This window comes from Camelina sativa, chromosome 7, assembly GCF_000633955.1.
Source record: "Camelina sativa cultivar DH55 chromosome 7, Cs, whole genome shotgun sequence".
NCBI lineage: Eukaryota > Viridiplantae > Streptophyta > Magnoliopsida > Brassicales > Brassicaceae > Camelina > Camelina sativa.
The window spans coordinates 14,946,980-14,962,334 of record NC_025691.1 but is presented as its reverse complement, the minus strand read 5'-3'; the positions used below and the strand labels follow the sequence as shown (position 1 = coordinate 14,962,334).

The following is a 15,355-nucleotide window of genomic DNA, read 5'->3' as shown; positions in this document are numbered from 1 at the left end:
TCTTGTTTAGCTCCAGAAATAACACCAAGTCCTTCCTTACCCTTTTAGAGATCCATAACACCTAATAATACTCCAAATGCACAAATGTATGCAATGCATGCTTCTAAACATCTTAAGTGCAAATTTGGACATAAATAGTTATAAAACCTAGGGAATCATTTCTATATGATGCAAAACATGAACTAAACAAGGCCTTAAATATGGTAAAATATAGTAACATCACTGACATAAAATCAAATCTTTTATTATTGTGGGACACAAGCATTACAATTCTCCCCCTCTAACAATAGATTCGTCCTCGAATCTGAGACATCGTCTAACCATAAGCCGCTTCTTACCACCGTCGAAACAGTTGACTTAATAACTCTGACCACCGGGTCCACACACAAGTCTTGAGATTAAAGCACCAACAACTTCCGAGGTCTACATCCAATCGTTATACTTATACTCACGTCCTAGACAATATTTGCTCCCAACTCATCTACTCTCGGGTCAACACCTTCGAGGTATACCGATCTCACTCTCAGACCACCGTCTTCGAGTCTTACCGTCTCACTCTCAGATCGCAATCCTCAAGATCTCGATATTAGGGGAACTATTCATCCCCTCTGGAGAACTATTCATCTCCATAGGAGAACCACCATCTTCTCTACCACTCTCAGGGCTACGGTCCCTCGAGTTATCGATATCTAGGGGAACAACCATCCTCTCAGGAGAACTAATCATTTTCTCAAGAGTTGTTCAGGACCACATGTCCTTAGAGCAAACAAGTTTTAACTCAATAAGTATTTCCCGACCAAATCTACCTCATGTGATCCGAGTACGACATCACTAAGTCATACATGTCCACCCATATTCCTACTCTGGAATATCATCCCATCCATGACAACAAGTTAACAAACCTCACTAATAGCCTTGTCAGCAAATCCGCAAACCGATCATCTCGAGCTTCAGTAAAACCTGCTGTCCCAATGACAACCTCCATACTGGCTCACTTACCGGCTAAACCGATGCCACATCCGCTTCACCCTCAGAACTCCTCCTGATTCGTATAAAAATTCCTGACCTACTCGACCGTGGTACTCCGACAACACACTCATATCAAATAACTAACTTTGAAACCAACTTTAATTTATAATAATATTGAGATATATGATTTTATATATCCTATTATATAAAACTTGGTTTCAACGTTAGCCAATAACATGATTACGATATGTATCACGTTTTTTTGCGATAATATTTGACTAATTTTTTTTAATGAAATTAAGAAATTAATTAAATAGATATTTATTTACAGATATTTATCTACATGATATATTCATATTTTTTTATTTCTATTTTCTTAAACATAAAAATTTGTGAATTTTTTTGTCAATATTAATTAAGTTAGTTTATTTTTTTCTATTGGGTTTTAAAGTTAGTCACTAATTTGATGGTGACACATATCAAATTATCCATTGGAAATCTTGAAACATGTCAAAATATGTTGGTAACATGATTATGACATGTGACAGATTATCGATCTGATTTAAAAATATTAATCTACTTGTATATTATTATCTTTCTTTTTATTAACAAGAAATTTTTTTAAAAAGCAACAAAAAATAGTTTTTTCGTTATTAAGTAAATTTGTTAATTTTTTTATTTATTAATCCAATTATATAAATTTTGGTTTTTAAATTTAGTTGTAAAAATAATTGTAAACACATGTCAAATTATCGAGGGGAGATGGAGACATATTTCAAAATTAGTTGGTACGTAACATGACACAACATCTGACAAATTATGATATCAAATTATGCCACATGACAAAAAAAAATATATTATATTTTATTAAACTTAAAAATTTTGAACTTTAGTAAGCTTGACAATTAGTTTTCTCAATTTCATTATTTACTTAATTTTTTTTTCTTATGACAAAAATGAATATTCTTACATTATTATTTACTTCAATTTCATTTTATAATTATAAATACGTGATGATTTATAATTAAATAGGACTACGTATTAAACATGTTATAAAATCCCATCTTCACTCAAACAAAGCGTAGGTGTGGATTTCGGATGGTGTTATCCGTTAAGATGATCAATCTTCATAGGCAATTAATATATGTGTTAGAAGAGAGTTTTTGTTGTTCGATGCACATTGCGAGTGAAGCTTTATGTTTCTTGGCATAAGCTCCTAATTTGGCATATCTTTGTAGCGCCCGCAAAGAGCAAAGCAAGAGATTTATTGTTAAACACTTTTTCTCCTCTCTACCTAAAAGTAATATGATTCGTATTCTTTTATTGGAGAGGTGATTATCACCTAAGTGAAAGGAATATATATCATCCTATATAATCCAATAATTAATAAGTACTGAATTTTAAACAGATAGAAGTTTTATATTTTTGCTTGGGTAAGAAACTCCGGAAAACAACAAAGGTGAGAACACAATAGTTGTGACACATTTAATTCCCATTGTTATTTTAGAAGAACTTGATCCTTTGTTTTTATTGAGAAATAATTGAGGGATTGATTTGTTTGTTATTCTCGTTTGATTAATGTAATAGGAATATTAATTGATATAGGTTTACAAAAGGCTTATTATATAAAGATGTTTCTCGGGTTCCACTTTTATATCTCATCAAACAAATTAAACCGCTTTAATTCATTTACACTCACATGGATGATGGATCCAACACCAACAAAGCTACCCATTCACAACCTTCCTGTCTTTCTTTCGTCCCGATATGGTGCTGGTTGTAGCGGCTGCCATGTACATAACTACGTGTACGGCAACTACTATTGCAATGAACCTGAATGTTTTGCTCGGTTCCATAAGGAGTGTGGCGAGGCCCCATTGGAGATCAACCATCGTTCCCACCCCCAGCATCCTCTTCTGCTCACCAACGACTCGGGAGAGAATACATGTAATTTATGTGGACAAAGGCTATTGCCTCCCTATTATGGTTGTCCCACATGTCAATTCAAGGTAGATTTGAGTTGGGGGATGAAACCATCACCACCTACTATTGAACATCCAACGTGTCATGAACATTCACTTGTCTTCTTGAAGATACGATAAGAAAAAGTCCCTTGTCAATTTTGCAAGGAAACTATTCGTGGACCTTCGTATGCTTGTCTTGGATGCTATATGTACTTTCATGTGGATTGTGTCCATCTCACGAAAGAGGTGAACCATCCTTGTCAGTCTAGTCACCCTCTCAAACTCATTGCATCTGATATACTTACGGATGATGCCGAGAACACTTGTCTTATATGTGAACAACCAAAAAGCGTGGTTTATCATTGTTACATTTGTAATTTCACCACCTGCGTATGTTGTACAAAAAACCCACCACCCCTTGTTATTGAGCATACCAAGACCCACAAGCATCCACTTACTCGCATTTCAAAGAGAAACTCATATACTTGTGACGTTTGTGGGGAAGAAGTCAACACATGGCTTTATATTTGTGTTCAGTGTGATTTTGTTATCCACTCAAAATGTATTGGCTTACCCCATGTGATCAACATCAATCGTCATGAGCATCTCATTTCTTTCACTCATCATTGTGGCACTGGTTATTCAAAATGTGGAGTTTGCCGCCAATATATAAGTCGGTATAATGGAGCTTATTCTTGCTCTATTTGCCCTAACTATGCAGTTCATTCTATGTGTGCGTTTATGGGATGGGATGGTAAGGACTATGAAGGGACACCTGAGGTCACTGAAGATATTGCACCATACAAGGTGGTAGGTGATAACTTGATATGTCATTTTAGTCATGAAAAACATCTTTTAAAGCTCCACACAGGAGAAATCATTTATGAAGATCAGGACTTACGATGTGAAGCATGTATCCATCCAATTAGATTTGGCGCAATCTACATTTGTCAGGAATGCTTATTCTTTCTAAATAAAAAGTGGTCTTTGATGTCATACCATACACGTTAAAAGCTGTTCGCCAAATTGATTACTGCAATATTTGTGGCTTATTCTGTGATGGCTTCAAGTACATACCGCAAGGAAGGATGAGTATAGATGTACGATGTGGCTCTCTATCTGAGTCGTTCGTCCATAATGGCCATATACATCCCCTATATTTAAAATAATTGTGGGCATTTGCGGAGGATGCAATAACAAGGTAGATGGTTATACATTGTGTTGTGATAATTATGACTTTTGTTTGTGTTTGTATTGTGCTAATTTGCCAGAAAAGACACGGCATAAGAACGACGCACACCCTCTCACTTTATATTTTGGCGAAAAGGCGAGCAACAAATATTGGTGTGACATTTTTGAGGAAGAGTTATATACAAATAAATGGTTTTATACATGCTCTGATTGTGGAGTCACCTTGCATACACAGTGTGTAATAGGAGGAGATTTTTCAAGTATCGTGACAGGAAACATAAACAAATTAACTTGCCGTGGTTCTTAACAATCACAACTCTCAACCATTATGCAGCCAGTGTCATTCTCGATGGAAGCTCCCTGTCATCCTAACGGATCCTCATAAAAATATATATATATATATGTTCCAATTTATGTTTATTTGGTTATATAGGTTTAGAAGAGTTTATCCCTCTCTCTAAACCATCATTGATATTTGACAATACAATCATCTCTGTAATACGTATGAGAATTGTTTAAGTTGGATTGGCAGAAAGAGTTGAAACAGTGCCATTTAAAATTTATGAACATCATTTTTTTCTTTCTCTCTCTTTGGCAGCAAGAGCAAGAGCTGAAAACATATTTACATAGGAAGTATTGCTAGATGGTTTAGTTATTTTAGTGAAAGAAATAGAGGTTGAGAATTTCTCTTGTCTTGAATCTAATGAAAACTGCGTGCACATATATAACAAACAGAAACCATCTTAACACTGTTTTACAAACTAAGCTGCAAATATATAGGACAATATTTATAACTCTGAATTTTGTTGAAAATTCTAATCTTGCTGTAGCAATCTTGACAAAGCAACTGTTTTGCACCAAACAAACCTGTTTTAGGGATTAAATCCAAAGAACATTTTTATTTTTGACAACAATATATTCCTGTCAATTCTAATGGAACGCCGGTGTTATTCATTAAGAAGAAGGATGGGAGTTTTCGCTTGTGTATTGATTACAGGGATCTCAACCGGGTCACTGTGAAGAACAAGTACCCTCTGCCGAGGATCGATGAGTTGTTGGATCAGTTGAGGGGTGCTACTTGGTTCTCCAAGATAGATCTGGCGTCGAGTTATCATCCCGATAGATGAGGCGGATGTGAGGAAGACTGCTTTCAGGACGAGGTATGGGCATTATGAGTTTGTGGTGATGTCGTTTGGGTTGACTAACGTACCAGGTGCGTTTATGAGATTGATGAACAGCGTGTTTTAGGAGTTTTTGGACGTGTCTGTCATCATTTTCATCGACGACTTCCTGGTTTATTCTAAGAGTCCTGAGGAGCATGCAGTGCATTTGAGGGCAGTTCTGGAGAATCTGCGGGAGCAGAAGTTGTTTGCTAAGTTGAGCAAGTGTAGTTTCTGGCAGCGTGAGATGGGTTTTCTGGGTCACATTGTGTCTGCAGATGGGGTTTCTGTAGATCCGGAGAAGATTCAGGCTATCAGGGATTGGCCTAGACCGCAGAATGCCACAGAGATCAGGAGTTTTCTCGGGTTAGCAGGTTATTACAGGAGATTCGTGCAGGGGTTTGCGAGGAGAGCACGTCCTATGACTAAGTTGAAGGGGAAAGATGTTCCTTTTGTCTGGTCACATGAGTGTGAGGAAGGCTTTGCAAGCCCGAAGGAGATGTTGACTACTGCTCCGGTGTTGGCTTTGCCTGAGCAGGGAGAACCCTATGTGGTGTATACAGATGCCTCCAGAGTGGGTTTGGGATGTGTGTTGATGCAGCATGGGAAGGTGATTGCCTATGCTTCGCGGCAGTTGCGGAAGCATGAGGACAACTATCCTACTCATGACTTGGAGATGGGTGTTGTAGTTTTTGCCGTGAAGAATTGGAGATCTTATCTTTATGGTGCAAAGGTACAGGTGTTTATAGATCATAAGAGCCTAAAGTATATATATTCACTCAGCCCGAGCTGAATTTGAGGCAGAGGCGGTGGATGGAGCTGGTGGCGGATTATGATCTGGAGATAGCCTATCATCCTGGTAAGGCTAACTTGGTTGTAGATGCTTTGAGTCGGAAGCGGGCGGCTTCGGCTCAGGAGCAGGATATGGATTCTCTGGTAGGAGAGATCAGTGCGTTGAGCTTGTGTGCGGTTTCTCAGGAGCCGTTGGGCTTGGTTGTAGCTGATAGAGCAGATCTGTTGAGCAGAGTACGGTTGGCTCAGGAAAAAGATTTGGGGCTGGTGAATGCCTCAAAGGATGTTTATTTAGAGTATCAGGTTTCGGCTAATGGTACATTGGCGGATTTGTGTGCCTAAGGATGATGAGTTGAGGCAGGAGATTCTGAGTGAGGCTCATGCGAGCATGTTCTCTATTCATCCAGGAACGACTAAGATGTACCATGATCTCAAGAGGTACTATCACTGGGTCGGGATGAAGAAGGACGTGGCTAGTTGGGTTGCGAGGTGCGATGTGTGTCAGCTAGTGAAGGCTGAGCATCAGGTACCAGGCGGTTTGCTGAAGAGTCTTCCCATTCTGGAGTGGAAGTGGGATATGGTTACTATGGACTTCGTGGTAGGTTTGCCAGTGTCCAGGACGTTTGATGCTATTTGGGTCATTGTGGACCGGTTGACTAAGTCGGCATATTTTCTGGCCATTAAGAAGACTGATGGAGCAGCGGTCTTGGCTAAGAAGTATGTGAAGGAGATAGTCAGGTTTCATGGGGTGCCAGCGAGCATTGTGTCTGATAGGGATTCTAAGTTCACTTCGGTGTTCTGGAGAGCGTTTCAGGCAGAGATGTGCACTAAGGTGCATATGAGTACAGCTTATCATCCCCAGACAGATGGACAGTCAGAGAGGACGATCCAGACGCTGGAGGATTTGCTGAGGATGTGCGTGTTGGATTGGGGAGGCCATTGGGCAGATCATTTGAGCTTGGTAGAATTTGATTACAACAACAGTTATCAAGCAAGTATTAAGATGGCTCCTTATGAGGCTTTATATGGGAGGCCGTGTGGTACACANCGGGAATGGAGTATTCCAGCCCATCTCTCTTGTTTACGTGGTCGCTTGGGGTGGTTGGTTGTGCGACTAAGTAACAAGATGAGGTGGTGCTCGGGGTACAAAGCTTTNTGAGTCCGAAGTATATGGGTCCGTTCAGAGTGATTGAGCGTGTTGGACCAGTTGCTTATAGACTGGAGTTACCTGAGGTTATGCGTGCATTCCATAAGGTTTTTCATGTTTCTATGTTGAGGAAGTGTCTCCGTGAGGATGATCAGTTGTTAGCTAAGATTCCTGAGGATCTTCAGCCTAACATGACTTTGGAGGCGAGACCAGTGAGGGTTCTCGAGAGGAGGATTCCTTTGATGAGAGTCCTTTGGGACTGTGAGGGTGTTGAGGAGACTTGGGAGCCTGAGGCGAGGATGAAGGCAAGGTTTCAGAAGTGGTATGAGAAGCAAGCCGCGACTTGAGCTTGTCTAGCCTAGTCCCATCTGTAATCCGTGGCTGGAGCGGGAATGGAGTATTCCAGCCCATCTCTCTTGTTTACGTGGTCGCTTGGGGTGGTTGGTTGTGCGACTAAGTAACAAGATGAGGTGGTGCTCGGGGTACAAAGCTTTCGTGAGGCGGGGTTTTTGGAGGAAAGTTTCCTGAAATGGAAAGTTTCCAAAAGTGGAATGTTGTAAAAGTTGAAAGTTTTATGTGAGTTAAAAATTGTCCATTTAAGTGGGGGAAGCCGTGGAGGGGCTTGTGTGGCTTTAGTGGCGGACTTTTTAGTCATTGTGTGGCCTTAGTGGCGGTCTTTAGAGACATTGTGTGGCCTTTGTGGTGGGTTGTTTAGCCATTGTGTGGCCTTTGTGGCGGGCTGTTTAGCCAGAGTGAGGCCTTTGTGGCGGGCTGTTTAGCCAGAGTGCCTATTGAGGCGGTCCTTCGGGACAAATGGTGTTTGTGACGGTCCTTCGGGGCGAGTGGCCTTGGTGGCGGTCCTTTTTAGGATATTTGTTTAGCCTTGGTGAAAGTCCTGTTTAGGACATTTGTTTGGCCTTAGTGGCGGTCCTGTTTAAGACATTTGTTTGGCCTTGGTGGCGGTCCTGTTTAGGAAATTTGTTTGGCCTTTGCGGTGGCCCGTTGGGCAGTGAGATGATCCTTGTGTGGTCATGAGGTATCCCAGTGAGGGGATATGTGGTTGGTAGGGCATCATGTTGTCTTACGCGAGCCACGGGAAGGAAACCTGGATAGGGATAGGACTCAGACGTGTTCAGAATTGTTTGCTCGCGACTCTTGGGGGACTTAGGTTCTCCAAGTACTGCCATATTCTGAGACTTTGTGGCTTGGTAGTATGGTTGGTATATCAACTTCAGATGACGATCCGGGGATGCGCTGTAGGGTGGCAACCCGAGAGACAAGTATTGGATTTTTCCTTATATATATTATGGCATGCGGGCCTTGGCCTGATGAGGAGACAACATTATGGCATGCAGACTTAGGTCTGATGAGGAGCCAATAAAAACTCAAGGTTTAGGCCTATGAGTAAAGGAAAGTCCAAAAGTCGAGAGCAAATAATGCCTGGAGCGTCAGTCTATCGCCTAGAGGTGACCTTTCGTAGATCGGTTGGAGGAGTGTGGACCGTGGAGACGGTTTCACGGGAGCCCTTGGCTGATGGTTGTTTGAGATTCGAGGACGAATCTATATTGGTGGGGGAGAATTGTAACGCCCGCGAACCAAAACAGTGCGTTTTGGGGGAGGGTGTCGATCAACACCAAGGGGGGGTGTCGGTCGACACCAATAATTTCTGGTTCGACCAGATTTAAAAGGGGGAAAACGACCTAGGGTCGTGTTTTTGTTGTTTTACGCCGTTTGAGAGTGGGAGGAAGAGGTGAAAATAGTTCCTAAAGGTTCTTGAGAGAGTTTGTCAGATTTCAAGGTGTTTTTGGTGAGATTTTGCTGTGGGAGTGAAGATCCAGGGCCAAGAACGTGTTAGAAGGTTTCTGGGAGTGTAGGATTCGTTGTTGTTGGTCCAAATCTTCCTACAAAGAGGTGAGTGCATGACCATGGCTAATCTAAGCCTTTGATTTCCTTGTTCTTGCTTGTGTGTTGTTGTTTTGTGTATTTTCTTGCTGGGGATTGGTTGCTACAGGTTTTTAAGGATGTTTTGGCTTGGCTTTTGAGTATTGGACGATTTGGAAGAGGTTGGGAAGCGAGATTCGACTCTCGGCTTCAAGCGGATCGTGGTTGCAGAGGGAGTGTCGATCGACACCACTTGGTGTCGGTCGACAACAGCAAATTGGGCATCGATCGACACTGTGGGGTAGTGTCGGTCGACACCAAGGCCAGTGTCGGTCGACACTTGGCTGGTGTCGGTCGACACCTCCCTTCCAGCGAGACAATGTTTAATTTCCTGGTTTGTATGTTTTGTTTGTTGTTTGTTTGGAACATTGGAATCACTGTTGCTTGTGTGTGTAGCCTAGTAGATGGGAGGATTGCCTCACTGAGTGTTTATCAAATACTCATGCATCTCAATATGTGTTTGTGGTGCAGGTAAAGGCAAAGTGTGATCGTGGAATCAAGGCGATGAAGAGGAGGATGTTCTAGGGACTCGATTGGGTGTTGTCTTGCGTTGCTAGGTTGCTAGAGTTGGGTCTTTAGAAACATTTTTAGGTTGTCGGTTTCATGTTTCCTGATGATTGATTATTGGATTGTTGTTATGGATTATTATTGGTTATTTTGTTATTGGTATTGTTATTTCCGCTGTTGGTTGTGGTTGTGGATAGGTGGCTAGTGGGTATGGGACCACTAGTTGTAGTTATTTATTATTATTAATTATTATTTATTATTAAAAAAAACCGGGTTGGGTCGTTTCATTCCTATACAATATTGCATCAATCTCTTCTTCATTATCGGCTTTAGACAACTTTAACTCTATCTCCATTGGTGTAAGAACCGAGTTGCAGTTGGACATCCTTGTTTCCTCGAGAATCTTGTGAGCATACCGAGCTTGACTTAGTGTTATCCCATCTTGGTGTTGACAAACTTGCATTCCGTGATAATATGTCAATCTCCCAAGATCACTTATTTCAAATTTAGTAGCCATCTCCTCCTTAAATTTGTTAATCACAATTAAGCTTGTTCTTGTGACAAACAAACTATCAACATAGACTCCTATAATTAAGAGATCTTTACTGGCATTATTCCAATACATAGAAGGTTCTTTCGAACATTTCACTAACTGTAACTCCTCCAGAATATGATTCAGCTTATTATTCCATGCTCTAGGCGCCTGCCTTAAGCCGTATAAGGCTTTGTTAAGCTTGTAGACTTTTCCTTCACTTCCTTTTCTCTCAAATCCTTCAGGTTGACTAACATAAACAGTCTCCTTGAGTTCTCCATGAAGAAAGGCTGTCTTTACGTCAAGATGATGGATTTCCCATCTGATAACAGGTTTTTCACCCAGGGTATCAATTACCTATGCAGTTGTAGTACAAAGGGTTATCAATCCAAATGGTTGTTTATACTAGCAGGAAGGATGTAATCAGAACAATGCAAGTCAAGCCAAGCAATAATGGGGTTTTGTCTAACAATCTTAAAATAATAAAAGAAAAAAATATAAACAAGGAACCACACGACCTAAGCACTCGATGCAAGCATTCGAGTACAGGATCGGGTGGGGTGATCGAGTAAGCAAATAAGGTATGAACAACTCGAGGGGTTACTCGAAGCAGGTGATCGTGTACCTGTTCGGGTAAGGGATCGAGTGATGAATAGAAATGCAAACAATTAAAATACGAAAGCTTCTAAGGATGGGGTAATCGAATCCTAAGTATTCCTAACCAGTACAGATGTCTTACATGCCTCAAGCAAATATTTCCTAAACAATGAATCTCTAAAATCATGTTAAAACACTCTCGTGATAGAAACAATCAACCTTGATCACTCCCCTACCCAACTCTCGTTGGAAAAACATGACCAAGCATGCATTAAGATCCGATTCATTATTGTCAGTAAACCCCTTACTCATCTAATCTCTTAGGCTAAGTGAGTAAACCTCTAGCATTGATTGATTCAATCATCTCATCTACACCTCTCAGTGGTAAAACACCTTAGATCTAATCTCACCCTCTCGGTTTGTTGACAGCATTAAGAACACCAATCTAGAAGGAAATCTATTAAACATATACAATCGACTAAGACATCCTAACCGATCAAGAACACAAAATCATCTATCCCATCCCTATAAACTTTACTACACTACTCGGAAGTCATAGCAGGAAACATCAAAGCAAATATAAACGAAAATTGCATTATATTAAAGTAGAGGGATAAGAGTACAAGATAAAAATCTAAAGAAATGATAAAAAATTATGAAATAAAATCTAAAACAAAAGGGAAAAATGTTTGAGTCACTCAGTTCTCTCACAGAAGTTCTCGCTCTCTGGTTTGACGGTCTGCCGCGTGCTCGTTTGCGAGGAAGGAGAGGAGGGGTTTACATATGGAAACCCCTTTGACCTAGCTTCCCAGACCTGCCCGAGGGTCTACTCGATGGGGTACACGAGGATGAGGTCAAGTTAGTCCTCAGGTAAATCTTCGGGTTGGTCTTCATGCTCCTGGATCCTTATTGATCGTGTTGGGGTTCAGACTCGTTCTTCCAGCTCGATGGCTCCTTTGGGTACATCTTCGGGTTTGTCCTTGTTTTTCCCCATTTTAGACTCTTAAGCACCTGTTTTCATCCAAAATATGCAAATGCAAAAATGCAACACCCTAAATGGCCTAAAAGTGAATTCCTATAGTTAATGACCTAAAAATGCTAAGTAAAGAGTATGAATAATGCAAAATATGGACAAAAAGGGATGCTAAAAACATGTAAATTAGAGAGTTATCACCATCCACGTGAAGCTGCAAGATCAATTAGTAGTCTTATTGTCTCGATCCTAGCAACTGGTGCAAAAACTTCTTCAAAGTCAACTCCATATTTTTGCACATATCCTTTTGCTACTAGCCGAGCTTTGTATTTGTTGATACTCCCATCTGAATTTCTCTTTAGCTTGAATAACCATTTTAAACCAATTGGTTTTGCTCCTATGGGTAAGTCAACAAGATCCCAAGTTCTTAGCTTCTCTATTGATCCCATTTCATCTTCACAAGCTCTAATCCACTCCTCAGACTCCCTAGCTTCATAAAAACTTTTAGGCAGTTATTGTGACATAAAATCAAGAACTCACCTTCTTCTTCAGCAAGTAAAATGTAATCTTCAAGATATCTCGGCTTAACTTTCACTTGTTTTGACCTTTGTAACTCCAACTCTGACGGACCTGCAGGTTGGTTTATTTTGGTAACTGCAGGTTGGTGTGGCTCGAGTTTAACTGCTCGTTTATGTGTCGTAGTATTGTCACCAGTCTCTGCTTCCCTCAAACTTTCCTCATCTTCAATATTCTGATCCCTCTCATTAGCTTCATCATTTTCTTGAAGACCATGGTTTCCAAAACCATGAAAGTTGACCTTAAAACTCTCATCACTTCCTTCTGTAGAGCTGTCTTGAGACCAATGCTATCCTTTTGTTTTATCAAACACAACATCACAACTAACAACAATTCTTTTTGTCTGTGGATCTAACAATCGATACGCCTAAGACCTTGGTTCTGTTCCCAAGTGAACAAATATACAAGTTTTATCATCTAGATTCTTTAGATTAGGCTTCTCAACCTTTGCGTAACCAATGCAATCAAAGATCCTTATATGTTGAACTGTTGGCTTTTTATCTCGAAAACACTCATATGGAATCTTATCCTTCAAAGCTAGAGTGGCTATTCTGTTGATAAGGTATGTAGAGTGTCTAATAGCTTCTCCCCAAAGATAGTTTTGCATATGCATATGTTTCAAGATACTTCTAGCCATTCCCATCAGAGTTCTATTTCGCCTTTCAACAACACCATTATGTTGTGGAGTATATGGAGCTATCAAGTGTCTTTTTATGCTAGAAGCTTCACAAAAAGAGTTAAACTCCTGGGATACAAACTTTCCACCTTTATATGTTATGAAGATTTGAATTGTTTCCCCAACTTTTTTCTCCACTACAGCTTTGAACTTCTGAAATTTTTGAAAGGATTCTCCTTTCTCCCTTAGTAGCATAGTCCACATATATCTTGAGAAGTCATCGATGATCACAAATACATACCTATTTCCAGCTAATGTGCTTGGTGTTATTGGTCCACAAAGGTCGCCATGTAAGAGCTCTAACTCTCTTGTTGCTCGAAATGTAGTTTCCTGAGGGAACTCATGCCTAATTTGCTTCCCAAGCAAACATGAACTACAAACTTCCTTTTTTTACTGAGAACTTTGGTGCTCCTAGAACTAGATCTTTACCTAACATTGATCCTAAGGTTGCATAATTAACATGCCCCATTCTCGCATGCCATTTACCTGATTCACTTATCTCAGTAAGGTATAGGCAATCATTATCTCGTAACCCCATCTGAACTTTGTATAGCCGATTCCTAGACTTTTCTGTTTTTGACAAGAAGATTTCCATCTTGATCTCCCATTATCAAGTACTTATCTCTCAAGCGTATATCACAACCAGATTCTGTAGCTTGGCCAAGACTACTAATATTGCTTCTTGAATCAGGAATGAAGTAAACATCAGTCATCTCCCTTTGCTTCCCATTCTGATCAATAAAAGCAATTGTTCCTTTTCCCATTATAGCAACTCGTGAATCGTCTCCAAAGCGAACCTTTCCAGTAACAGACAGATCAAACTTGTCAAAGTTTCTTCTATCTCCGGTCATATGGTTGTTGGCACCATTATCAAGGTACCAAGTGCTATCCCCATCTGTACTAGTCTCGAACTCACTTGGCACAACACATTTCTCATTAAAATAGACCACTTCGTGCATTAGAAGTTAGTCTGCATCCTGTGTGTCCTTGTTGTCAGCTTCTAGTGTCTCTTGTAACTTGAGTAGTCGATCTGGACAATGTGAAGCAAAGTGTCCAGTTTGGTCACCTAAAACAAGTAACTTGTGACATATCTCTTCCTCCAAAAGGTCCTCTTCCTCGTCCTCTATAACCAAACCTACCTCCATGACCTCTTCCTTTGTAACCTCCAAAGTCTCCACTGTATTCCCTGTATTGTTGGTTTACTTGTTGGTTTGCCTGTTGATTTGTATTTGCATACATGATTACTCTCTAATTTACACTTTCTTAGGCATCTTTTTATCCATGTTTTGCATTTTATATAGCCTAACCTTTGCATTTTTAGGTCCTTAACCTTAGAAATTTGCATTAAGGTTATTTTGGGTGCTTCATTGTTACATTTGTGCATTTTGGATGAAAACATGTGCTTTGGAGCCTAAAAAGAGCAAGAATGAGGTGAAACCCGAGCATGTACCCGATGGAGTGATCGTGCGAGAAGAACAGTCCAAACCATAACCTGATCAAAGAGGACTTGGACGCATGAAAAACAACTCGAAGCCCTACCCGAAGATCTACCCGACCCGAACCGGGTGCCGAACCTCGTGCAGACCTTCGAGCAGAGCTGGGCAGCTAGGTCAAAGGGGTTTCCATATATAAATCCCCTCCTTATTTTCTCGCCGAGGAAGCCGCAGACACTCATGACCCCAAACAGCGAGAGCTACTGAGAGAGAGAGAAAGAGCGATTTACACTTTTCAAGCTTTGTTAGGATTTGATTTTTACTTCTTTTAACTACTCTTTCATTTGCGATTCTGTAATTTTTATTACTTCAGTCTCCCTTTTAATTCAATGCAATTCTCATTCGTTTGTGTTTTTATATCGTTTACTATGAGATCTGAGTAGTGAATCAAAGTTTCTAGGGATGGGATAGGCGAGTATGTGTTCTTGATCGATTAGGAGATTTTAGCTTGATTATTTTTATGAAAATTCCTTTCTAGATTAGTATGTTTAATGCTAGTTTCAGACCGAGAGGTTGAGATTAGATCTAGGGTGTTTTGCCATCGAGAGATGTTTGTTGAAATGCTTGAACCAACTAATGCTAGAGATTTACTCACTTAGCCTAAGAGATTAGATGTGTAAGGAGTTTGTTGACAATAATGAATCGGATTTTAATGCCTGCTTAGTCATGTTTCTCCAACGAGAGTTGGGTAAGGAAGTGTTTAAGGTTGATTGTTTCTACTACGAGAGTGGATTTACAAGGTTTAGAGATTCATTATCAAGGGAATATATTGCTTTAAGCATGTGAGACATCCCAAATTGATCAGGAGCACTTATGAGTCGATTACCCTATCTTTAG

General features: G+C 40.3%; 1 pseudogene; it reads left to right on the top strand.

The window, feature by feature from the left end:
- On the top strand, positions 2,585-4,457 carry LOC109125605 (annotated as a pseudogene).